Source organism: Zingiber officinale, chromosome 11B, assembly GCF_018446385.1.
Source record: "Zingiber officinale cultivar Zhangliang chromosome 11B, Zo_v1.1, whole genome shotgun sequence".
Lineage (NCBI taxonomy): Eukaryota > Viridiplantae > Streptophyta > Magnoliopsida > Zingiberales > Zingiberaceae > Zingiber > Zingiber officinale.
Window position 1 is genome coordinate 37,003,623 of NC_056007.1, and position 6,847 is coordinate 37,010,469.

The window sequence follows — 6,847 nt, forward strand, 5'->3', positions numbered from 1 at the left end:
GTGAGTATTTTTGGTGATTTATTAGAGCATTGCATGGAAGTTTTCATGGATGATTTTTCTGTTTATGGCTCATCTTTTGATGCATGTTTGGATAACTTGTCTAGAGTTTTGAGTAGATGTATCGACACAGATTTGGTTTTAAATTTTGAAAAGTGTCATTTTATGGTAGAGCATGGCATTGTTTTAGGTCATATAGTCTCTAGGAAGGGCATTGAAGTAGATCCTGCTAAAGTTAGTGCTATATCTTCTTTATCTTACCCCGCATGCGTGCGGGAGGTTCGAGCTTTTCTTGGTCATGCAGGATTCTACAGGAGATTTATTAGAGACTTCAGTAAGATTGCTCTACCATTGTCTCAGCTACTTCAGAAGGATGTTTTGTTTGACTTCGATCAGAGGTGCAGAGAGGCTTTTAACAGATTGAAGGAGGCTCTTACTTCAGCACCTATTATCAGACCCCCAGACTGGTCCTTACCTTTTGAGTTGATGTGTGACGCTTTAGATTATGCAGTGGGAGCTGTACTGGCACAGAGAGTGGATGGAGCACCACATGTTATTTGTTACGCTTCCAGAACTTTGGATTCAGCTCAAGCAAACTACAAAACAACAGAAAAAGAGCTTCTTTCTAGTGTTTTTGCTTTAGATAAATTCAGATCATATCTTCTTTGTTCTCATGTGATTATTTTTTCTGATCACGCAGCTTTGAAGTATCTCCTCAAGAAGCCTGATGCAAACCCTAGATTAATCAGATGGATGCTTCTGCTTCAATAATTCGACGTAGAGATACGTGATAGGAGCGGGAAGGAGAACTTGGTTGCAGATCAGTTGAGCAGGATTGAAGGAGACTTGGACCATTCGGCCATTAATGATGATTTCAGGGATGAGCAGCTTCTACAGCTGCAGGGTGAGTCTCCATGGTATGCGGATCTAGTGAATTTCTTAGTTGCACATGTTTATCCCAAACAATTTTCAAAAGCTCAAAAAGATAAATTAAAAAGTGATTCCAAATTCTATGTTTGGGATGATCCTTATTTGTGGAAATTTTGTAGTGATCAGATCATTAGGAGATGCATACCTGACTCTGAGTTTCAGTCTGTACTTACTTTTTGTCATTCTTTTGAGTGTGGAGGACATTTTGGACCACAAAGAACTGCTAGGAAAATATTAGAATGTGGTTTGTATTGGCCTACCCTTTTTCGTGATGCTTATGCTTTTTATCGATCATGTGATAGGTGTCAACGAACTGGGAACATAGGACTTAGAAATGAAATTCCTCAACAATTTATATTATTTTGTGAGATTTTTGATGTTTGGGGTATTGACTTTATGGGTCCATTTCCTACCTCTTTTGGATTTGCATATATTTTATTGGCAGTTGATTATGTTTCCAAATGGGTGGAGGCCATTCCCACTCGGACTGATGACTCTTCTGTTGTTGTTAGTTTTGTCAGGTCTCACATATTTTACAGGTTTGGAGTACCCAGGGCGATCATTAGTGATCAAGGGTCTCATTTTTATAACAGACACATGAAGGCTTTGCTACATAAGTACGGGGTTACACATAAAGTTTCTACATCCTATCATCCTCAAACAAATGGGCAAGCAGAAGTGTCTAACAGGGAGGTGAAATAAATTCTTGAAAAGACTGTGAGACCGGATAGGAAAGATTGGAGCAAAAGACTTGAAGATGCACTTTGGGCATATAGGACATCTTTCAAAACCCCTATTGGAATGTCCCCTTACAGGATTTTGTATGGAAAAGCATGTCATTTGCCTGTGGAGATTGAACATAGGGCGTATTGGGCGGTTAAAGCATGCAACCTTGATAGTGACACGGTTGGAGAAGAAAGAAAGTTGCAACTGCAAGAACTTGAAGAGATTAGATTGGAAGCCTTTGAGAACTCACGGATTTATAAAGAAAAGACCAAGAGATTTCATGACAAACAAATTGAGGTGAAAGATTTCCAAATTGGTGACAAAGTACTTCTATATCAATCTCGTCTCAAATTGATTAAAGGTAAGTTGAGATCTAGATGGGAAGGACCTTATTGTGTTACTAATGTTTTCTTTTATGGAGTGGTTGAGATCCAGGATTTGTCTACTGGCCGGGTTTTTAAAGTGAATGGACAAAGGCTCAAAAGGTTTCATGAAGAAGTGAAGGGCTTGGTGGTGGAGGAAATGGAACATGTTGATGCTATCTACCCAAGCTAGAGGGGAGTTTTACTTTATCTTTTGTTTCCTTGCAAATGAATAAATTTTAGATTTTAGTAGTTTTTCTTATATGTTAGGACAAGTTTCGGTTTCATTAGAATTTTCTTGCATCAATAAATTTTGAGTTACATTAGTAGTTTTTTATTTTTGCATAGTTATAGTTTAGAAATTTAGGTTTTATGATAGTTACCATTTCTTTGAGTTTGTTAGTCTTTGTTTTATGAATAAATGGTACTTCCTTCTTTTGACATTTCTTTGTATCATTTTTAGGGATTTGAAAAGGAATGTTAAATTTGATTATCAAGTTTAAAGACTATATTGCATGATTGAACTCTAGGATTGCAAGGGGTTGATACTAGTGATGGATTCTTGATTGATGAAATGGTATGATAACTTTTATTTACCTAGTGAGGTTTGAGCCTATTTGAGTGATGCAATTGTAGCTTATTTCACTCTAGAACTTGCTTTAAATCTATTTAATACCACTAGAACAATATTAAGTCATTTTCATGAAGTTTACTCCATTATCACATTGCCCTCACCTATTTTTGCTATTTCTCTTGTCATGAATCATCTTATCTTTATTCTTTTCTCATGTTTTATTTCTTTGGATGACTTGAATGATATGTGATGATTTTATTTGGCCGGGACGGACAAATGAGTAAGTGTGGGGGAGGTGTTTAGTTTGAAATTGGAGTTCTTTTGTGCCGGAATCAGAATGTATCAAGTTGAAAAGAGGAAGCACAGTGGAAGTTTGTTGAGTGGATGTTTGAAATTTACTCTTAGTGTTTGATTGAAAATCTTGTGAACAGATTGAATTCTGGGAGCTGTGGAAAAGTGCAGAAATTCAAGTGCAGTGCTGAAATGTTGTATCAGTTTTGTATCAAATTCAGCTTTGCAAAATTCGAAATGAAGGAAGCTTAATTGAAATTCAAGAAGAAGCTAGAAACAAAAGAGTGTGTACCTGTCATGGCATTTGCAAGAAAAAAAAAAATCCAGAAACATAATCTGGACAGCAGAATTCAGATACACTAAGAGTGCTGAAATTTGACCACCATGGATTATAATGGGAAATTCAATTGGTGGTAATTATTTCATCAATGAAGCACTTGAATGGAGTATCAATTACCTTGAAAACTTGAAGGAAAAGGACATCAATTGGTACCTTAAACAGTGAGGACAATGCTGGAATCAGAATGGAGTTTACAGGATTTCAAGAGTGTGTGTATCAAGAGTGTGCAATTTTTTTGTTATCAGCCATAAAACCCTTGGGAATGAATTGAAATTCTTTTATTTCCAGCAGCTAATTGTGTTTACTTCCTTCCCATTCTTTACAAATTGCTGGACGGAATTCTGAAGTTGCAGTAATTTGCTGGAATTCTGAAATTTCAGCAAACTTCTAAGTGATGTTATTGGCTAAAACAAGATGAAAATCAAGCTATTGTTGGATTAAGTGATTGTGAAGCTTTATGGAAATAATTGTCGAAGCTTGAAGTTGGCAGCAGTAACATCAGATGAAGATGTCAAGTGTGCAAAGCTGAAATTCAGAATTTGAGGAGATGCAAAATTGGCAGCTCTGAAAAGAATTGGAAAGATGTATAGATAGGAATGAATGTAGTATCAAGATTTCAGGAAATGATATCAAGGGAAAAAGAAGCTCAGATGAAGTGCTGTAATATGAAGTAACAAATGACATGAATGGCATTAATATCTTCTATCAAGATTCATTTCAATTTCTGAAAATATGACATAGAAGTAACATTTTACAGCGTTGAAGGGCTGTAAATGAGTTGAATGATCAGAATAAGAGAAGAAGTGATGTTTAATCCAAGTAATGGAATGTTAGATCTGGAATGGAACAAATGAAAACAAAAGGGCTGAAATGACAGGAATAAGTATAGTGCAGAAATCCAGAAAGTGCATATTTGCAGGAAATGGCAGTTTTGTGCCAATTTGGAATGAGAATTGTGATGAACCAAAGCTGCTGGAAAATAGAAGACCTTTGGATATGCATTGTAAAGGTTCTGAAGAGGCAAGATGAAGAAGTGTTGGAAATTTTTGTGGCTAAACATGTTAGATTGATACAAAGTTCAGCACTATGACAAACTGAAATCAGAGGATGAACATAAACTGAACTGAATTGAAGCCTGAGTTCGGGGCTGTTTGTAGCAGGTGAAGGCTCAAGGTGAAGCTGAAATTTCGTGCTATTTAAAAAAAAATGAGGTTAAGTATGACTGCAGTCAAGTGCAGAGAGATGTGCAGACAAACTGAAATCAGAGCATCCTGCTTTGGGGAAACAGAACAGTCTTGTGCCAAGGAGAAATCTGCTGGTTAATGTCAAATTTTCTGGTTATGCGAATCTGAAATGAATGGAACTTAAACCATCATTGTTCATCAGCAAATGAACTATCTTTAAAGGTCTCCTAGCTAGGGAAACTGGGCTGGAATGACTTGAAACAAAATTAGAAATTGAAAGGCAGATTCATGTTTCTATAGCACAGAACTATAAGTTATCAGAATTTCAATGTGTTTATGAGGAATGGATGAAACTCGGAGCATGTGATGAATTAAATCAAAGAACTTCAGATTTGATTGAGGATGTTGAAGAATCTGCAATTAAAGATTTGCAGGAACAGAATTTTAGTGCCACATGAAACAAGAAGAAGATGTGAAGAAAAAAATGCAAGGCTGTATAATCTGCACTATAAATGAAGTGGAGTAAAAGGAAGAGTCAAATTAGAGTGCTCGTAACATCAAATCAGTAACAAGAAGCAATGGGATGAGGAAATACATAATTTGGTGCTTGGCCGAAATTGAACATCACATAGCATTCTAGTTCCATGTCTTCCACTTCAATGTGAAATTTATTTTCTTCCTTACTTGATCAGAATTAATTCTTCCATTTACATCCTAATTTGCTCTTCTTCCCAATGGTTGTGAATTTTCATGATTTTGCATCTTAATATCTGTGATGGAGGTTGAATTAGATGAAAAGTAAGCTTATGGTAGTGGATTTGCTATGAGTAGCTTGAGTGCCCTCCACCTTTGCAAGATTTGAGATTAATAGAGAGCCACCTCAATTACCTTGGGAGAATTAGAGTGTTATCATTTTCACTTTATTCATGATGGATGAAATTTACTAAGTATCGAACCAAGGTGAAAATAGAGGTCATGAATGTGTGGGTCTGTGAAATTTGATACTTACTTGTAACTTCCTTTTACTTTCTTTTAGATATGATCAAGAATAGTTAGGAGAAGGAGGTACCATCTTAGTTGTTATTTTAGTTGGCTCACTTGCACGAGGCGTGCAAGTATAAGTGTAGGGGAATTTGACAAGTTAGGAATTGATACATTATTTTTGAGTTAATTTGTGGTGTTCCTTACACATTTGCACATTTTAATTTCCAATTTTAATCATATTCTTCAAACAAGGTCTTTTAGAAGCTTTATGTTATTTTTCCTTTTAAATGCATGCTTATTTCTCATTATGTGAATTTGGTCTTGTAGGGTACACATGGACTCATGATTCAAGTAGAGTCTTGGTTCACTCAACCAAATGGACTCCAAAACCCTAATTGACCAAGTGAACTCAGACTCGAGTTACACATGAGCTGGACATGAACTTAGGTCTCAATTGGAAAAAACCCTAGGTATAAAATCAGAGTTTGGCACGGTGAACAGTGAGCTCGCGCTACTGTTCATCGTGCCAGTTTCTTGACGGCGTGGTCGCGGCTCCTCCCTGCTACCAGATCTTCGAGCAAGCTCGTCTTCATCAATGTGAGGTTTCCAGCTTCGGGCGTCTAGTTCCTGAGCACAGTTCGTCTTCGTTGGGTGAATTTGGCGGACGTAGCACTGTTACTGCGACGCGCATTTTCTTCCTAATTTCAGGGGTCTTTCTCTGATTTGAGTTCACTATCCACTCTAGAGCTATCGGCGGTGGTCCTCCGGTGCTTCTGGTCTAATTCCGACAGCTTCCCATCCCTTCCAGCCCCTTCGTCTAGCTCGCGTTTTCAGCGACAGTGAACCCAGCAGACGCGACAGTGAGAAACTTGAACTCGTTGAAGCTTTGCGAGCTGATTCATGTGAATCTGAGTTCGTCCTCAAGTGCGAGATCATCACTCTGAATCTGTTGGAGTGTTCTCTGCAGAACCTTGCGTGACGGCAAGGATAAGACGAGTTTGGTTTAAGATTTGGTGTAGGGATGTTAGATTTTCTGCAGTCATTTCTTTGCTTAGCTTTTCTTGTTCCTGAAATCTTTGTTTCTGAATCTGATAGTTCATCGATTAGACTTAGTTGAATTTTTATTTGCTGAACGAATCTGTTCTGGCTTGCGTTCTGTTTTTCATATTATGTTTTTCTAGCTTTACTGTCGTGTTCTGATTTTATGCTTTGTTTAGTCAACAATTTCTGCTGTGACCTTGCTTAGCTATTCCTTAGTTGATAAGTGAGGTGTTTAAATTAGTGATTAATTTCTAGTGTGACTATTAGATGAAATGTTAAGTTTTTGTTAAAGTTTTGGTTCTGCAACATATAAGCTGGAAATTCCGTGCTCAGGTTTTCCAGAAGATAGAGTAAGTTGATTAAGTGGATTGAAAGTTTCATTCAATTTCAGTAGTTAAAATCAGTTTTACAGATTGTT